Raw genomic sequence first — 20355 nt, 5'->3', positions numbered from 1 at the left:
CCCCAGTGTTAATACAGTACTATAACTTAGCAAACACAGAAACCTTTGATGTTAAACTTACTGTATTATTTCATTAAAATATGATTTTAACATTTACTTAGACTGTTGTAGTTTGTGTTAGGCTGGCTACGAATTTTGTTTAGATTTTTACTGATATTTTTGGTGGTTCACCTCAACCCCGTTTTCCCATAGGTTCTGTTATTTCTATTGTGGGATTTTTTAAATAACACGAGAACACTACTGTGTTAAAACAGAACAGCCTGTATGCTGAATGCACTATGGTAACTTCCAGTACAGAGTGTGAATAATTTCTCACTGTGGGTTGCACCTTTTTTCCTTTTATATGCAATGCACCTAATATGCCTTTTGAGGTCTTATCATCTTCATGAGTGCGAGGATGAATACTGTACAATTTTCAAAGTGAGTACGTTTGTATTATGGCATGGCCTATAAATTTTAAGAGCTGTGGACATAACATTCTCCAACAGATTGTTTGTTTGAATATCACTTAATAATCTTTTGTTAATTATATGCAACCAATTGCAGTGGAATCTTCTTTCTTGAGCGAAGAGTCAAAGATGTACAGCATGAAAACAGACCCTTTGGTCCAACTCATCCACGCTGGCCAGATATTCTCAATTAATCTAGTCCCATTTGCCAGCACTTGGCCCATATCCTTCTAAACCCTTCCTATTTATATACCTATCCAGGTGTCTTTTAAATGCTGTAATTGTACCAGCCTCCACCACTTCCTCTGGCAGCTCATTCCATACATGAACCATTCTGTTTCCACACTGTAAGTAATCTAATCTAATCCTCTGCGTGAAAAAGTGGTCCCTTAAATTCCTTTTAAATCTCCTCTTCCCCACCCCACCCTAAACCTCTGCCCTCTAGTTCTGGACTCCCACCAACCCAGGGGAAAGATCTTGTCTATTTACCCTGTCCATGCCCCTCATGATTTTATAAACTTTTGTAAGATCATCCCTCATCCTCTAACACTCCAGGGAAAACAGCCCAGCCTATTCAGCCTCTCCCTATAGCTGAAATCCTTAACCCTGACAATATCCTTGTAAATCTTTTCTGAACCCTTTCAAGTTTCACAGCAACCTTTCTATGGGAGGGAGACCAGAATTGCACACAATATTCTAAAAGTGGCCTAACCAATATCGAATATAGCTGCAACATAACCTCCCAACTCCTATATTCAATGTTCTGTCTCAAACCTATTTCTCATTTTTGCTTGTTTCACAAGAAGGAAGGCACCTGGTGTCCTGCTCAGTATGTTGTTTCAAAAAGCTGTCTTCTTCCATGTATAGCGGTATTTTGCACATTTGTTGGCTTTCTGTTTCAAATAATGCAAGCTCATGAATATAAATTGAACATACGTCTTTTTTCTCCTCCACTGATCGAAAATTTTCAATGGATACTGTATCTAGTATATTGATGGGGAAAAGGATGAAACAGTGGGCAGCACAGATTACTTAAAAACTGGCAAAGCCAATGAGCCAATGCCTTGGGAACTGCTGAAAGAGCATGGGGAGAACACTTGTCATACAAGTCTTCCCCATAAGTTAACAATGATTTCTAACATGAGCTTTCTGAACATCTGTTATTTCTATTGCGCAATTTTCCATTACATGAGAACACAGCTACTGTGTTAAAGCAGAACAGCCTGTATACTGAATGCGCTGTTGTTTGATACATGTACCTAACTTCCAGTACACTCAGTGTGAATAATTTCTCACTGTGGGTTGCATCTTTTTTTCCTTTATATACAATTCACCTAATATGCCTTTGGAGGTCTTATGACCTTAATGAATGAACACCAGTTTGTGATTAAATGCTCCATACTTCTCTTGTCAATAGGTTAAAGGTGTTAGTTGTAAAGATAGTTATTCTGAAGGACAAAAGGTGATGGAGAAATCTACAAAACAGATCTGATTAATTAAAACTCCATGCCTTGCAGGAGCTTTCTCATCATAAATGCAACATCCAATCAGGCAGGAATAATGAAAAGGTCAATGACAATAATTAAATTCATTACAGGTATTTATCTCCACGTAAAAAAATTATTTTGAATCTTTAATACATATGCAGGTGTGGCAAAAAAAAACTTGAATACAATTGGTGTATTAAAACCTCAGTGCAATGAAGGTCCGAATTTTCTTTGCTGCTGTTTCAGGGGAAATTTAGAAACATTGTAGTTATGCTGTTGGTTCTAAGAGCAGTTGACACCAACTCTTCGTTTCATGAAATATCAGTTCAAAGCACATTAATAAGCAGCACTGCCTTAGAACAGTGAGAATGGAAGGACTTTTGAGTTACTCAGCTGCAGTGAAAGATGAGCAGTCATCATTCAAACGGACAGACTTCTCTAAATCTGCATGAGTCATGCAAGTGCCAAATTTTATGACTCTTTGCATATACCCCCTGGATCGAGATAGCCAAACTGATCCTTTGTCAGATTAGGCCCAAAGCATCCTAGCTTGGCAATGAAGATCCACTCAAACGTTTGCTGATGAGGAAAGGAGAAAACACATGTACAGAAAATTTTCAGCTTCTAATGCTTCCAGTCAAAAATCTTCATAATGGTTACATAATACGCACAATTAATTTCACATTTTCTGTATTTTCCTACAAGAGATATCTTCAAGTTTTAAAAATGACTTTGCTCCTCAGATCTCTCTAAGCTAATTTTCTTTAATATGTGGTAACCAGATCAGCAGCATACTGCCAAGTGGCATGTAACATCTGTAATGTGGATTATTTAAGAGTTAAATAATGAAAAAGTTGTTGACTTGTCTATTTAATTTACCAAGCATTACATAAAACATGATTTCTGCATCTTTGTCTGTTTAACCCTGTAAGGAAGATTTATTACTGCTTGAAGTAAATTGCAATATCAGATATTCAATAGAGATAATAGTTTATATACAGTTGAGAAATGGGAACTTTTGGAATGTTGATTGCATAAGTGGAATGACGAGGCTTTTTGAGTGAGGTCCTTGCGTGTTTGGTACTACAGGACTGGTAACACAATGTACAGGTATTTACAATACTCAGTACACTCTGCAGTGGTCCAAATAATGTACTTCAATCTTTAAATCAGAAGACATTAAACAGTAAAATGTCTTGAACTGTTAAATTGGTTCTTGGTCGAATGTTTTTGAATTTTCTAAGTTCTGGTATGTATCAAGCCCAAATGTTGTGGAGACTAAGTGCCTAACAGCTGCATCTCTCGATAATTTCTACTTGAATGCTGTGATACTTTAAAGATCAAACTGAAATCATCAGCTCAGGTGGTTACTTTGGGACATCCTGGATTTTCATTCCTAATATTGGTTGAGCTATATACAGGTAGTTCTCCTATAATGCCATAGTTGCGTTCCAGCGAAATGTGGCTTAATAGAAAATCGCTTCATAGAAATGATGGGGTCTATGGGAAAAGTGGGGTTGTGGCAGACCAAAAAATATCAGTCACAATCACTCAAAAATCTCCCAAAAAGTTAACGCAAATTATAGCACAGCCTGAATGAAGGTTTAAATCATATATAAGCAAAAGTAAATTTAACACATTTACATTGAAAAATTATTGTTAATGCAGGGGCAGTCATCATCATTACAACCTTTAGATGCAGTTGTAGTTACAGAAGTGGATGGCTGTGGTTGATTGTCTTCTGACTGTTTCTTGGGATTGATTTTAAAAAAGACATCTAGTTTTTGCTTTGTCTTTTTTCTTCTGCCTTGAAGAATCTGTTCATAGGATGCCAGATAATATTTTATTGAATGAACTGCTATCTTGCTGTGTTCTGCGTTGTAATCATTGTCCTCTTAAGAGCTGCAACTGCCTCTCAATTTCCCTGAGGATAGAAGACAAGAGAGAAGTGAAAAGCTTTTGTGGTGCTTCCTCCTGGACTTCACCTTTTTCATCTCCAGCTTCCACTTTCCCCCTCAGTGACAAACTGTTGTAGATCAGCTGTAGAGAGGTTTTCACAGTGGGGCTCACGTAGTTTTTTAATATCCTTACTTTGCACTTCAAAGTCAACCTTTTTTGCAAGGGCAATACAATGCTCTTTGATTTTTGGGAGCTCCTCTGATAGTTCCCATCCATGTCTCATACTGTACCCCACTCCTGCTCTGACAGCAGCTGACATTGGCACATGCACAGGACGATACAGAGACTTCGGTGCAGATATCAGCTCCTGCGCAGAAAGAAGCATGTGAAACGATCGCTGCTGGAATTGCACTATTGCAAAGAAATAAGTATTCTCAAATACTGTTCTACAACTCTTCAGTGATATTACAGCAAAATCGCACTGCTGATACACACTTCCCATGAGAACTGTCTATATGCATTATATTTGACAAAGTGGGGGTTAATCCTCAAAAGGCCAAAACTTCAACACTCTCTAAATTTTTGAAGTTCAATTTCTAGGTCGGTTTAACCGCTAAGATGGGATAACATGAACACATTGCCCCATTTCTCTAATATCTGAAATATGGCAACATTAGAAATATGCTGAGACCATTCACCAACTTGAATATGGGCTGAGCCGCTCCTTCCTTCTGCTTCCACATCTTCAACAAAATGGACTGTCAAAAAAATTGCACAAATTTTCCACCAATCAGTAGACTGCACAAATTGTTTATCCTCTTCATCAATGTGTGACAGTTTGTGTCGGGGAAGTAACAATATTTAGGTAAAAGCGAATTGATATTTTTAATAGAATATTTTCAATATTGGAAATCTGAAAAGGTGCACATAGGTTTGGACAGGGGCCAGAATAATTTGGTAGCAGATAAAATATCCCAATATTTTATCATTTATGGTGTCTTGCAATCATATGACAGCAGTGAAATTAGGATAACGCAAAACAATTGTCTATTTTTAACTATTGTAGAGCTTCTTTTTGAAATCTCCAATTATTATGGAGATGATTTTGAATTATAGTATAAAGGCATTTATTGTCCCTTTCAATGCTGTTTCTTCTTCTTGCATAGAGTCATAGAGTCGTAGAGATGTACAGCATGGAAACAAATCCTTTGGTCCAACCCATCCATGCTGACCAGGTATCCCAATCCAATCTAGTCCCACCTGCCAGCTCCCGGGCCATATACCTCCAAACCCTTCCTATTCATATAACCATCCAAATGCCTCTTAAATGTTGCAATTGTACCAGCCTCCACCACTTCCTCTGGCAGCTCATTCCATACACGTACCACCCTCTGTGTGAAAAAGTTGCCCCTAGGTCTCTTTTATATCTTGCCCCTCTCACCCTAAACCTATGCCGTCTAGTTCTGGACTCCCTGACCCCAGGGAAAAGACTTTGCCTATTTACCCTATGGCCCTCATAATTTTATAAACCTTTATAAGGTCACTCCTCAGCCTCCGACGCTCCAGGGAAAACAGCCCCAGCCTCTTCAGCCTCTCCCTATAGCTCAAATCCTCCAACCCTGGTAACATCCTTGTAAATCTTTTCTGAAAGATTATACAACAGAGCCTTACTTCTGTTGTAGGAAAGGTTTTGGAAAGGATTATAAGCGATAAAATTTATAATCATCTAGCAAACAACAATTTGATTTCAGATAGTCGACATGGTTTCGTCAAGGGCAGGCCATATCTCACAAACCTCATTGAGTTTTTTGAGAAGGTGACCAAACATGTAGATGAGGGTAGGGCAGTTGACATGATGTACATGGACTTCAGTAAAGTCTTTGATAAGGTTCCATATGGTAGGCTCTTGGAGAAAATGCAGAGGTATGGAATTGAGGGTGCGTTTGCAGTTTGCATTAGAAACTGGCTTTCTGAAAGAAGTGGTTGATGGAAAATATTCAGCCTGGAGTCCGGTTACTAGTGGTGTGCCACAAGGCTCTGTTTTGGGACCACTGCTGTTTGTCATTTTTATAAATAGCTCAGACGCAGGCATAGGTGGATGGATTATTAAATTTGCAGACAGCACTAAAGTCGGTGGAGTAGTGGACAGTGTGGAATAGTGCTACAGGTTGCAGGGGGACTTGGATAAACTGCAGAATTGGGCTGAGAGGTGGCAAATGGAGTTCAATGCAGCTAAATGTGAGCTGATGCACTTTGGGAAAAATAACAGGAAGGCCGAGTACTGGGTCAATGGAAAAATTCACAGTAGTGTCGATGTGCAGCGGAACCTTGGAGTCCATGTACATAGATCCCTGAAAGTTGCCACCCAGGTGAATAGTGCTGTTAAGAAGGCATACAGTGTGTTAGATTTCGTTTGTAGAGGGATTGAGTTCTGGAGCCGCAATATCATGCCGCAACTATACAAAATGCTAGTGCGGCCACACTTGGAATATTGTGTACAGTTCTGGTCCCCATATCTCGGGAAGGATGTGGAAGCAGTGGAAAAGGTGCAGAGGAGATTTACCAGGATGTTGTCTGGTTTGGAGGGAAGGTTTTATGAGGAAAGGCCAAGATATTTGAACCTGTTCTCATTGGCAAGAAGGTGAAGAAGGGATTTGATAGAGACATACAAGGTGATCAGAGGATTAGATAGGGTATACAGTGAAAGTCTTTTTCCTAGGATGATTACTTCAGCATGTACAAGGGGGCATAACTACAAATTGAGGGGTGATAGATTTAAGACAGATGTCAGAGGCAGGTTCTTTACGCAGAGAGTGGAATGCACTACCTGCTAATGTAGTCAACTCAGCCACATTAGGGAGATTTAAACAATCCTTAGATAAACATATGGATGATTTTGAGATAGTGTTGGGGGACGAGCTGAGGATAGTTCACAGGTCGGTGCAACATCGAGGGCCAAAGGGCCTGTTCTGCACTGTATTGTTCGATGTTCTAATTGTTGCATAGATGCGTTTGCATTTTACATGCAAATATCTTGTGCCTGTATTTAAAGTCAAATACCCTCAATCTTCATGTTTGGCTAGGAAGATGTTATGGAGGATTTGTACCCTTAAGTACTGCCACTAAGATCAGATGTCATGTCTGGCAGGTCCCCTACCCAGCAAGCAATTGTTGGAAATAAGTCCACAAGATAAGTTTTTGCAGGATAGTGAACTGTAAACATCATAAAAGATTCTAATCTTGTTATCCATTAAAGGGAGAGATGTGCTTTTAGTCTATCTTCCTGTGATGGGCAAACATCAATTAGATTATGAAGTTAGTCCATGTAAGAGAAAGATAATATTCTTTAACGTAATATAGCTTTCAAAGAAACTGTCACAAAGATTTCAGCCATTTCTCAGCAGCCACAATGTCATTGAAGAAGTGGGAGATGGCTGGATTTTCTTATCCCCTTCAGGTGGTAATTGGCCAGTATTTATATGCTATGAAGTTTATCCGCTACTTGCCAGCTGTGTGTAAATATTATCCACACACTGCTGTTGGCTATCATGAGCTACTTAATTGTAACTTAAATTAAGCAACAAACTCCTCATTCTCAGCCTCCTAATGAATTAACTTCCAAATTATTGTGTTAACAAGGCTAGCATGAGAAATACATGTTGTAACTGTTATCCATCAATCATGTCCCTTCTTCCTATTTGTATCTTTTTGGAAAGAAGATCTTCTCCAAATCTAACTCTGAATACAATCACAGGAAGATTTTTCAGTTGGCCCTGATTGACCTGCATTTTGCTGGGGCTGCCAGCAATGGTGTGAAAAGTACACTTTGTTCTGGCTGACAGAAATGATGTAATAAACTTTCTCAAGAACAGAAGTGATACTGGTATATAAAAACCTTGGACACTGTTGAGGTAGTTAGCCCTTCAGCAGGTGACTGAGAAAGATTGATTTCTTTAAAAGAATGGAATCAATCTCAATTTCCATGGTGAGGATAAATTTTGTAATCCTATTGTGCATCTTGACTAGGGTCACTGAATTCAGGGGGGATAAAATAGCTTTGAAGTTAACATTTTCCATCAAATTGACCTGCAAAGAGCAATTGAAGTGCTAGCACATTGATTAAAGTTGAAAGATTTCTCCATGGCTGTGCTTTCACCAAACAAAGATTGGGTAAATTTTGTACAAACACTCGAAAAAATAGTTAACTTTAATTGCCGTCTGAATTTCTGTGTTAGTGATTTCTTTGCATTTTACTATGGGAAGCACAGTTGCAAAATAGAGATCTACTATGAAGCATAGCCAGCAACAAGTCATTTCTACTTACGATTACTCAATGTCCTTCACATTTTAACAATTTCAAGCAGGAAAACAGGAGCAGTATTTGTGTTTTTCATCCATTTTCACTTTGTATCTGTGTTTTCTTGCAAGCTTGGAAAAGGTAATTAAATAGCAAAAGGAAACTAAATGAATTGTGCAGTATTGGAGCTGGTTGACCCACTGTAGTAATACCATGGCTTTAAGAGGTGCATTTTGTCCTTTTTTTAATCGAGAGCTCAGTACAGAGGTCCCGAGTGGTCTCTTCCAAGCCAGTAAACAGCTTGTTAGGCCTTGGGTTTTTTAAAAAGTTAGAACAATAGAAGCAGCAGGAGGTGGTTTAGAAATAGCAAGAAAAGGTGGGGGGCAAGCTCCCACAGAACCAGGATTTCGGTTTAACTTTCAGTAGCTGTTGGGGTTTAAAAGTTGCTATACATCTCTCCCTGCTGCAGTAAAATATACTTGAGTTCGTGTTCTCTCAGAATTTTTTTCTGACGTTCTTTCCTCCTGGACTGAAGAATTGCATGTGAGATCATCTATTTTACTGAATTTGCCTTTGAAAAGGTTGTGTTAATGAGATGTTACTATATTGGGACAGTTGCCATTTAGTATTTAAATAATCTATCAGTCTGTGAAGGTTTCCAATAGAAGAGTCAATGCAAGTCACTTTTGTTGCTATCTTAACTAGAGGGTAAGAATAAAGTGGATTTTGTTTCAAGCCTGGTAATTTGACCAATCAAATTGCATCCAAAACAGAACGCCGTACATTTGACTTTAAAAATAAAAAGTTGGGGTTGAGGTTAACTTGATATATTTGGAGTGCTTTGGTCTCGTCCATACTGGCGCTTCCTCTGCAGAGAAATTAGGTTTATTATGTGCCATCAGCTAAAAATGCAAATTCTACTAAATTAAAAGCAAGTGTAAAACCTTGAGGTAATATAGTACTGAAAGTAAGTTCAAACCATTAAATCAGTGGTCCAAACGATCATTTCAAATCACAAGCAAATAGACTTAATTTTGAGGTTGGCGTTATTTTGAGAAAGTTGCTTCACACTTATTTTTATCCGTGATGCAAATAATGAACTCGTAGATGTTGGAAATCTGAAAGCGTGAAAGTGTTGGAAATCTTCAGCAAGTCTGGCAAAATCTGTGAAAAGCGAAATAGGTTGACATATCGTAATTGCAGAAAGTTAGAGATGTCAATGTTTTAAAATAAAAGGCAGGAGAGAACATAAAATGGATGATAATGGGGCCGGGACAGACTCAAAAATATTACAAATAACTTTTGCCTGGAAAAATGTGTCCAGTGGTTATGAGCACCCAATTTTTGAACTCAGTATTGCTTCCAGAAAGCTCTCCAATGTTTTGAGTACAGGATGGGATTCCATGAGCTTTTGTTGAGTTTCATTAGGACAGTGCAGAAGAATAAGGACAGCAATGTAGGAGGGGGCTGTAAAACTAAAATGATGGGTAGTGCTTGCCATCATTCAAATCAGGGTCAGGCTTGCAGACTGAACAGTGTTCGCAAAGCCATTGTCCAGTCATACTTCGTCTCCCCTACACTGAAGAGATCACATTGTTAGCAGCAAATACTGTGTTGCAAATTGAAAAAAAGTGCATGTAAGTCAGTTTTTCGTGAAGTAGTTGTATTTGGGGCCTTGAGTGTTGAAGGCGAAAGGACAGATGCACTTGAAATTTGGTAATACAAAATTGGTTCATGTTAAAACAAAATGAACATAATGTATGACAATAGCTAAGCCTAGAGGGAAAGAGGCATGAGTGCAGGCTTCAGCAGCAGCTGAACTGAGAAAAAGGCGAAGAGGGGGCAATGTTAGGGGCCTAGAAATGAATTATGTTTAAGGCACGAGTGAGTTTGGATGCTCATTAAGAGGACAAGTGAGATACCGAAGTTGCAAACAAACTGGCTTAACCTGAGACTGTAACCAGGGAGAGGAATCAAGTCAACATATATTGAATGGAGTTTTGGGCAACAGAGTCCCCAAGTAACGATTTCCCTGGATGTTTATGGGAAAACTCCTCTTCTACTTCTGGTCGATCCCACTGAGATGCCAAATGTTAATGTGAAGTAGGACAAGATCAAAAATACATCCTTAGAGTACACTTGGAGCTATTGGAAACAGAAAATAAGAACATTCATAAGCCATTTGCCCCTTTTTGAGCCTTCTCCACTATTCAATATGATCATGATTTGGAGGAGCCAGTGTTGGACTGGCATGGACAAAATTCACACAATACCATATTATAGTCCAACAGGTTAATTTTGAAAGCTCGTGCTTCCAAATAAACTTGTTGGACTTTAACCTGGCAATATGATGATGGCTGATCATCCAACTCCATGCCCTGTTCATGCTTTCTCCCCATATCCTTTGATTCCTTTAGCCTTAAAAATTATGTCTTACTCTTCCTTGAAATGTTCAGTGTTTTGGCTGCCAATGTTTGGATGGCAGTGTTCACAGCCTCACCATCCTTTGGATGAAGAAATCGCTTGTCATCTCAGATCTTTGCACTGTGACCCTTTGTTTGCACTTCCCAGTCAGCAGGAATATCCTTCCTCTTTACCATGTCTAGTCCTGTTCGAAGTTTATAGATTTCCATGAGCCCCCCCACTAAATTTGAGTGACTGTAGTCCTAACTGATTGTGTACTGATGGTAAAAAGATGTTGTTAGTTCAGATTAAGTTATAGAGTCAGAGAAATGTACAGCACGGAAAAAGACTCTTCAGTCCAACTTGTCCATGCCGACCAGATATCCCAACCCAATCCAGTCCCATTTGCCAGCACCCCACCCATATCCCACCAAACCCTTCCTATTCATGTACCCACCCAGGTGCTTTTTAAATGTTGCAATTGTATCAGCCTTCTCCACTTCAGCTGGCAGCTCATTCCATACACGCACCACCCTCTGCATGAAAAAGTTGCCCCTCAGGTCTCTTTTATATCTTTACCCTCTCACCCTAAATCTATGCCCTCTAGTTCTGGACTCCCCCACCCCAGGGAAAAGACTTTGTCCATTTATCCTATCCATGCCCCTCATGATTTTATAAACCTCTACAAGGTCACCCCTCAGCCTCCGACGCTCCAGGGAAAACAGCCCCAGCCTATTGAACCTCTCCCTGTACCTCAAATCCTCCAACCCTAGCAACATCCTTGTAAATCTTTTCTGAACCTTTCAAGTTTCGCAACATCCTTTCCAATAGGAAGGAGACGAAAATTGCACACAATATTCCAAAAGTGGCCAAACCAACGTCCTAACCAGCCGCAACATGGCCTCCCAACTCCTTTTCTCAATACTCTGACCAATAAAGGAAAACATACCAAACGCTGCCTTCACTATCCTATCTACCTGCAACTCCACTTTAAAGCTCCTATGAACCTGCAATCCAAGGTCTCTTTGTTTACCAGCACTTCTTCGGACCTTACCATTTAAATTTATAAGTCCTGCTAAGATTTGCTTTCCCAAAGTGCAACACCTCGCATTTATCTGAATTAAACGCCATCTGCTAGTTCTCCCTGTATTCCATGAAATGTAACTTTGCTAACCAGTCTTCCCCAGGAACCTTGTCGAATGCCTTACTGAAGTCCATATAGATCTCACTACCACTCTCTTCTTCAATTCTCTTTGTTGCTTCAAAAAAACTCAATCAAGTTTGTGAAATGTGATTTCCCACACACAAAGCCATGTTGACTATCCCGAATCAGTCCTTGCCTTTCCAAATACATGTACATTCTGTCCCTCAGGATTCTCTCCAACAACTTGCCACTGGCCAATAGTTCCCTGGCTTATCCTTAACACCTTTCCTAAAGAGTGGTACCACATTAGCCAACCTCCACCTCACTTGTGACTATCAGTGATACAAATATCTCGGCAAGGGGCACAACAATCACTTCTCTAGCTTCCCATAGTTCTAGGGTACACCTGATCAGGTCCTGGGGATTTATCCACTTTTATGTGTTTCAAGACATCCAGCACTTCCTCTTCTGTAATATGGACATTTTTAAAGAGGTCACCGTCTATTTCCCAACATTCTATATCTTCCATGTCCTTTTCCACAGTAAACGCTGATGAAAAATACTTGTTTAATATTGCCCCCATCTCCTGCAGCTCCACACAAAGGTCGCCTTGCTGATCTTTGAGGGGCCCAATTCCCTCCCGGGTTATCCTTTTGTCCTTAATGTATTTGTAAAAACCCTTTGGATTCTCCTTAACTCTATTTGCCAAAGCTATCTCATGTCCCCTTTTTGCCCTCCTGATTTCCCTCTTAAGTATACTCTTACTGCCTTTATACTCTTATAAGGATTGACTCAATCTATCCTGTCTATACCTGACATATGCTTCCTTTGTTTTCTTAACCAAACGCTCAATTTCTTTACCCATTCAGATGCCTTTTAAATGTTGCAATTGTACCAGCCTCTTCCACTTCCTCTGGCAGCTTATTCATACACGTACCACTCTCTGCATGAAAAAGTTGCCTTTTGGTCTCTTATATATCTTTCCCCTCTTACCTTAATCTTATGCCCTCTGGAGTCCTCCACTTCAGGGAAAAGACCTTGTCTTATTCACCTTATTCATGCCCCTCATGGTTTTATAAACCTCTACAAGGTCACCCCTCGGGCTCTGACGCTCCTGGAAAAACAGCCCCAGCCTATTCAACATCTCGCTATAGTCAAATCCTCCAACCCTGGCAACACCCTTGTAAATCTTCTCTGAACCCTTTCAAGTTTCACAACATCCTTCTGCTAGGAAGGAGACCAGAATTGAATGCAGCATTCCAAAAGTAACCTAACCAATCCAGTACTACCAAGCAATAGTCCAGTGATTGTACATTCCCAAAGATGGTTTAAATCACGCACAACAAATTGAGGATTTTTATTTCAGTTTATTCTTTCCTCCTCATTTATTGCCTGAAAGAATCTACAATCCAAAAAACCCACATCCTTGATTATGCAGCCAGTACTACCACTTCAAAAGGTCCAAATCTTGATATTTGGAGGGTACTCTGTTTTATTTCTTTTCTGCCAAAATGTGATGCTTTGCATTTCTTTGTATTGGTAAACCATAATTGTCACCTGTCTATCCACTGTTAATTTATATCTTTGTAAAATTCCTTGTATGGTTTTCCATTACCCAAATTTGGTATCAACAAACTTTGATTTAATCCTCTTAGTGCCATTGAATAATAATTAATTGAAGGGCTTATTTTAATTGTGTGACCTGTTGTGTACACACAAATGCATTGATTTCAGCACCATGTAACTATATTGAGCAAGCAGCCATTGTTGAATTTTACTTGCATCTCACCTGAACGTAGGGGACATGCAGCAAAATGCTCAGATCTTCTATGCTGCACACCCTCTCCACTTTAAACAAGAGCTCATATGTGAAAATGTAAAATGGCACTTGTGCACAGTTTCATGGACAACCAAATCAACAACACCAGTTCAACAGAGTGAGCTGCTTACTTTTTTACAGTACTTTAATCACAACCGAAACACATGGTTGCAATCCATTACTCAGGAGAAAGTGAACAGTGCAGATGCTGGAGGCCAGAGTCGAAGAGTGTGTTGCTGGAAAAGCACAGCTGGTCAGGCAGCATTCGAGGAGCAGAAGAATCGATGTTTGGGGCAAAAGTCCTGATGAAGGGCTTATGCCTGAAATGTCAATTCTCCTGCTCCTTGGATGCTCCATTACTAAAGTTCATGTAATGATTCTTAAAAAAAAACAATCATAATCTGATCAAGCAGAGACAACAGAGCTTTGTGAAAAGGAAATGATTTTTAATTTGTAGATGGTTTTGAATAAAGAAAAACAGATTTGATAAATCTATTCACTGATCCATAAAGTCCATTGACTGCACTTCAATATTAATTAGAGTGACACAGCAAGGAAATAGGTCCTTTGGCCAAACCTATCCATGTTGACCAGATATCCTAAACTGAACTAGTCCCATTTGCCTGCATTTAGCCCATATCCCTAAATCTTTCCTAACCGTGCAGCTGTCCAAATGTCTTTTTCAATGTTGTAACTGTACTGCATCTACCACTTCCTCTGGAAGCTTTTTCCATGTATGTAGCACCTTCTGTGTGAACAAGTTGCCCCTCAAGTCCCTTTTAAATCTTTTCCCTCTCGCCTTAAACCTGTGCCTCTAGTTTTGGACTCCCCTAATTGCCCTGTTCTTTCCATTCTGTCCAGTTGTTTACTTCTAACTGCGTGTAAAAGAATGGCTTTGCATTGCAAAATGTCACCTGTGCATTGTCCTTTACCTTGTCTTCAGCATTGCGATACCTGATTTAATGGTTTTAGACTCCTTGCTTAAAGATGACTTTGTGCTATTTTGTCATTTTTGTTCGTGACAGACACTCTTGTACTGATCTAAAGTGGACATAATCAGGCCAGGTGAGCGACAAAATAAAGAACTGTGGATACTATAAATCTGAAATAAAAATTGCTGGAGGAACTCAGCAGGTCTGTCAGTCTCTGGAGTGAAAGCAAGCTCAACATTCTAGGTTCAGTGACCCTTCAGAACCAGTTGAACCGTATTTTTGTAGCCAATTCCTTCCTGCTGGGGAGATCCCCCCCCCCTCCACCCTGCCCACTACTAAGAAATAATAGGAGGCTTCATCTTATTCCACTCTCTCAATAATGACCTAACATTGGAACAGTGTTATTGGTCTAGCTCATCAGTTTCACACTAGTTTCACAAATGGCAATGTGACTGGTGGATTGTTTGCACCCACGTTTGGAGTTAACATAACAGCTGTTGCTCTGTTTCAACAATCGAAGTAATTTGTTTATCTCCAACTTTCATTTATTTTGTGGTGCTTGTTTTATTTTCAGCTTTCTTCCATTCATCTTTTTAGCACAAAATGAATACAAATCTTAGTCGTCTTGTTCCAACTTCGATTATAAAATCGATCATGTGAGCATTCAAGATTTTTCAGACTCCTGAAACAGCTTTAGATCTGCCACAGTGGAAACCTAGTATTTGACAGCAACCTGAACTTTACCATGACCAATTTCTCTGTTCTTGCAGACCATCTGGATATGACACTTGCCCACATATATGAGCTGGAAATAGACACATTGCTGAGGGGAGTCTCCAACTAATACAATGGTGGAGACATAGAGAGATACAGTATGGAAGCAGACCCACCGGTCCAACTTGTCCATGCCGACCAGATATCCCAAATAAATCTAGTCCCATTTGCCAGCATTTGGCCTATAGCCCTCTAAACCTTTCCTATTCAAGTGCCCATCCAGATGCCTTTTAAATGTTGTAATTTTGCCAGCCTCCACCACTTCCTCTGGTAGCTCATTGCTTGCGTACACACATACTTCCTCCGTGTAAAAAGGTTGCCCCTGAGGTTTTTTTCTAAATCTTTCACCTCTGACCTTAAACCTATGTCCTCCAATTTTGGACTCTCCCACCCCAGGGAAAAGACTTTGTCCATTTACCTTATCCATATCCTTCATGATTTTATAAACCTTTGTGAGGTCACCCTTCAGCCTCTAATGCTCCAGGGAAAATAGGCTGTGCTTATTTACTCTCGTTCTATAACTCAAACCCTCAACCCTGGTAACATTCTTATAAATCGTGTCTGAACCCTTTTTAAGTTCCACAACATCCATCCTGTAGCAGGTAGCACCTGAATTTCTGATTAAATCTGGAGTTTTGGCAGCCATGGCCTGGTTCTCAGTGAAATCTGATGGATCACCCCTGCCGACCGAGAAAAAGAACATGCAATCTGCAACTTCCTTTCAACCATTTCCTCAGCTATGGTCTCTGTCAGCGTATTGACTTTGCTTTCTATGAATATGTCTCAAAAATTGAATTTATGCATTGGTGCTTAATTACAAGTTAATCATTAAATCTCTTGAGACTCTCAGAAACCTTATGCCACCTGTTCAAAATCCAAAGTTCCAAAATAAATGCTATTAAAATACACAAACTGCATACCTTCCACTATCTATGGTCATCTATTTTATTTATTTTCAGCCAGATTTTTAACCATTTACCATAATTACAACAGTCCTCGATGGTCAGTTTAGATTTCCCATTGTCCCAAATATGCCTTCAGCAATCTTTTTTTTCCAATTTTGTACCATGCTGATTCAGTGTCCTGAACTAATACGTACTGCTTATGGAACAATCTTTCAAGCCTCCTTCAAGATCATGAGGGGCTTCAAACTTTTGTCGTAATGTTGTTCAATCCTTTTTACAAATGAAATGTAAGGAAAAATTCTATCTCATCCTCATTGTCACATTTGTTGTTTATTCCAATGAAGAGAGCAAAATGTGAATCCCTATAGAACCATCTGTAGTTCAATCATATGATGGTGGCCTTGTTGTGCAACCCCAGGCTATAAAAGAATGGCACTTTAGAAACAATACTTAAAGTGTTGATGTACACACTTTAAAAGTTTGCGTTTTAGAAACGGTCCCCAATTCGTCAATCGTGTTATAGCGAATTCGTGTTAACAAAATGTGTGTTATTGCAGACTGACCTGTAAATTATTACATTTCCCCAACAGAGGGGAAATAGAACCAAATGTTCACAACTTGCAAAATATTACCCTCTTGATCAGAGTTGCTTCAATAATTGAGAGTGTGTTGCTGGAAAAGCACAGCAGATCAGGCAGCATCCGAGGAGCAGGAGAATTGACGTTTCAGGCTGGAACCCTTCATCAGGCTGAAGGGCTTTTGCCTGAAACATTGATTCTCCTGCTCCTCGGATGCTGCCTGACGTGCTTTTCCAGCAACACACACTCAACTCTGATCTCCAGCTTCTGCAGACCTCACTGTCTTCTAGTTGCTTCAACAGTGTCCAGTAAACTATCAAGACTGTAGTTTATTTGGGATGTTCGAAAGAAAGTAAGTTTCTCGTGTTCTTGGTTACTTTCATCAGTGTGAAAAGACCAGTTAAAGGTGATGGTCATGAAGGAATCTTTTCGGTTGGGGAGGAGGAGGTGGTGGAGGAGTCGAGAGTCTTGCACTCTGTGTGCTTATGTTGTCTGTTCCCCAAAAAATGTATTTTTACTTGTTAATCATTTTATTACCTTCAAAAAAATGCAGCTGACTGGTTCACTTAATGAAATGATGGCACTATTCAATAATGCCCGCAGAATTGGGTTGCCTTTTCTATTAGCACTCTTACCTTCAAAATTCCTTTTTCTTAAAGAAACTTGCTTTTAAAACCCTTCCCAGCCCTCAAAAATTACCTTGATTTCTATTCTTCTTTCGCCCTTGCTCATGAATCTTTGGACACTTCAGTGCCATGCACACACCATTAACTCTGATATTAACCCATATACTTAGATATTTGTAGTTTATTTTATTGCAAATGTGACTCATTTGGGGATAGGACGTTGATTAAAGAGGTGGTCACAAGTGTATTTCACATCCAGTTCGATGAGCTCAATATGGAAAAATTGAAGGCCCACTGTTGTAATTAGCTGCTACTGACATTTAATATTCTGATTTGAAGATATTGCTCTGTCGGTTTATTAAGTTCTCAAATATACCTTACAGTAACAATTTTCAGATATTGCCTTAATGGGTCTATTTTATGAAAGCATGCTATTGAATTTCTAAATTCAGATTTTTCTTCATGCACTTGAAAAATTAACTCTGAACATAGTATTGTTAAAGCAATACACTAGAAAGAGCAGTGCAATCAAAGCACCTTTTAATACTGAGCGCTGAACGTAGAGGCTAACTGATGCCATAATCTGAATTATACGATCAGCATTTGTCATAATAACATAATTAACAGCATCTTTTCAGAAGTGCAAGTCCAACTGTAAGATCGACTTGTGGTAAAATTGATATGATACTGTGATAATATATGCCGTTTGACAGAATTCTGATAGATGTGCAATGCAGAAAATAGTAAATGGCCGTGAAATGATAATACCTGCAAAACATATTGAGTGTGATGGTTATTGATAATCTTATGGTTAGATTTGGTAAGAATTGATGTCTTACAAATGTCTTGATGTGGCTTTCAAATGTTATGAAATCTTCACATTGTAATTCAACATAATTCTTCAGAATTGATCATTTGAACTCTGTTTACTGACACCCTCTCAGTTTTGACCGATTTGTAAGGTCTTATTTATTATCCTTTGTCATTAGGATTTCCATGGTATTATTTATGCGTACCCTTCTTTGTTATTTCTTGGGGTTGAGGAAGGCCAGCATTTAATGCTCATTCCTAATTACCCTTGGAAGGTAGTGCTAAGTCACCTTTCACTGTAGCATTTTATCTGATGCAGGCACACTTATGCTGTGGTCGAAGGGAGTATGTGGAATGAAGATTACCAACTTGAGACTTGAAGAAAGATTTCTGATGTTTATTGCTTTCTGTTTAGAGTACAACTGGAACAGATTTGCTCCTTACAGCAACAGAGTTATATTTACTGATACTGGTTGCAATGAGCAGATGCTTAGTCTTTCCCCATAAAACCACCTTGTGCTCTTCAGTTATAAAATATCTCCAAGTCTATGGCATTGTGGCATTATATCAATAGAGGATTCTCCGTATCTTGCAAGGTCTGGACAATATTCATTTCTTGGCCAACATCACTAAAGCAGATTATCTGGCCATTATCACATTGCAGCCAATTGGTACATGCGCAGCAATAAAAAAAAACTAATCACTGAAGATCTTTAAGAAATGTGGAAACCATAATAGGTGCTATCCACGTACAAGCCCATTATATGAACAGTGCTTTGATTGCAAAAATCACTCCGATTTAAGCAAGCTGTGTTTGTCATTGCCAGTTGACTATTACAGTGGCTGAATGAAAGTACTGAATTTGTAACTGACTAAATAATCTGAGGGACTTTGAACAGTTTGATTTAGTTTTATTATTGCTATAAGTTCATGAAAATATCAATATTTGTACACATTTGTTTGAAGTCAGTGCTTCTGGTGCAAGAGAAATGGCAGCTATTTTATACTAAGCTTGATATATTGGGACCACTAAATTGACAGAAACACATATTAAACTACGAAATTATGGGACATGAGTGATGCTGCCTTTTCCAAATTTCATCTGTGCTCCTGGACAATCAACTACAGTGTGGGGAAAAAGAGAGTTTGCACTGTCAAAACTTGAGTCACAGTTCTAACCTTGTCCTAAAGTGTAAGTGTGCTTCCTGCACCCACCATGTCAAGTCCTTCAGGGTTGTACATATTTCAATAAGATCACTCCAGACTGAATATGGTCTTACTAAGGCCTTGAACGACTGTAAGATCACTTCTCTACTTTTATATTTATTCCATTCCTCTTTCAATAAATTAAAAACCTTCTGTTTATTTTACTAATCACTTGTACCTACGGATGAATGTGGATGATTCATGTACTGGTGCAACCATATCCATCTGTACCTCAAGTTCCGTCTGCTTTGCTATTCTTCCTGCCGAAATTAACATTTTCACAAGATCCCACATTGTATTGTATCTGCCAGTTTTTTGCCCACTCACTTAACTTGCCTTTATTTGGACTCTGTATGTCCACCTCTTAACTTTCTTTCCTGCCTATCTTTGTTTCATCTATAAATTTTAGCAATCATTCTCATCCAATTTATTGAAATAGATGATAAATAATTGACAAAAATAAATGCTGCACACTTAAATGTATGAAGGATTTTAAAACCGTCAAGAGCATGTCGCAGAAAGCCATAAGGTGATTGTCAGTAAAGGAGACTGTTTGACCTGTTAGCTGGTCCAACTTGTCACCTTGTTCCCATTGTCCTGTCAGTTGTTTCTAACTCAATAGTTATTCAATTGCTTTTTGAAACACTGTTATTCTGCTTCTACCATGTTATATTCCTGAAAGCCAGTTGGTGAAGAAGCACATGATAGCTAATTTTCACTCAGTCTTATTTATTTACAAAGTGAAATATTACAGCTCAGGATTCTAGACTACTTGTCTAGTGACATTAGCACTACACCATTGTCTTTGAATTATAGAAGACAATTGCCTTTTTCAGGTTTTTATAAGATTGTAAATGGGTGATCTTAATAATTTGCATCAGTAATTATTTATCAACTACATGGTAGGTTGTTTCTTTGAGATGAGAACAGTCATCAACGGTAATATTATTGTATAATTTTAATTGTGTGTCTGAGACTTTTTTCATAATCTGTGCTTAAATCAGGGGTGTGAATTGCAACTGCATG

At 39.0% G+C, this 20355-nt stretch overlaps 2 protein-coding genes across 3 annotated transcripts in view; one reads left to right on the top strand and one right to left on the bottom strand.

The window, feature by feature from the left end:
• LOC140493773 (transmembrane protein 263-like) overlaps positions 1-20355 on the top strand; it is a 155938-nt gene that overhangs the window by 133873 nt on the left and 1710 nt on the right. The window lies entirely within an intron of this gene.
• LOC140493772 (carbohydrate sulfotransferase 1-like) overlaps positions 3843-20355 on the bottom strand; it is an 87197-nt gene continuing 70684 nt past the window's right edge. Inside the window, exon 3 of the mRNA XM_072592634.1 lies at positions 3843-3860. The gene's annotated coding sequence lies outside the window, so the exon portion shown is untranslated. The remainder of the gene's footprint in view (positions 3861-20355) is intronic.

The sequence above is a fragment of the Chiloscyllium punctatum genome, chromosome 22 (assembly GCF_047496795.1).
Source record: "Chiloscyllium punctatum isolate Juve2018m chromosome 22, sChiPun1.3, whole genome shotgun sequence".
Lineage (NCBI taxonomy): Eukaryota > Metazoa > Chordata > Chondrichthyes > Orectolobiformes > Hemiscylliidae > Chiloscyllium > Chiloscyllium punctatum.
This window is presented reverse-complemented; position numbering and strand designations above follow the sequence as displayed.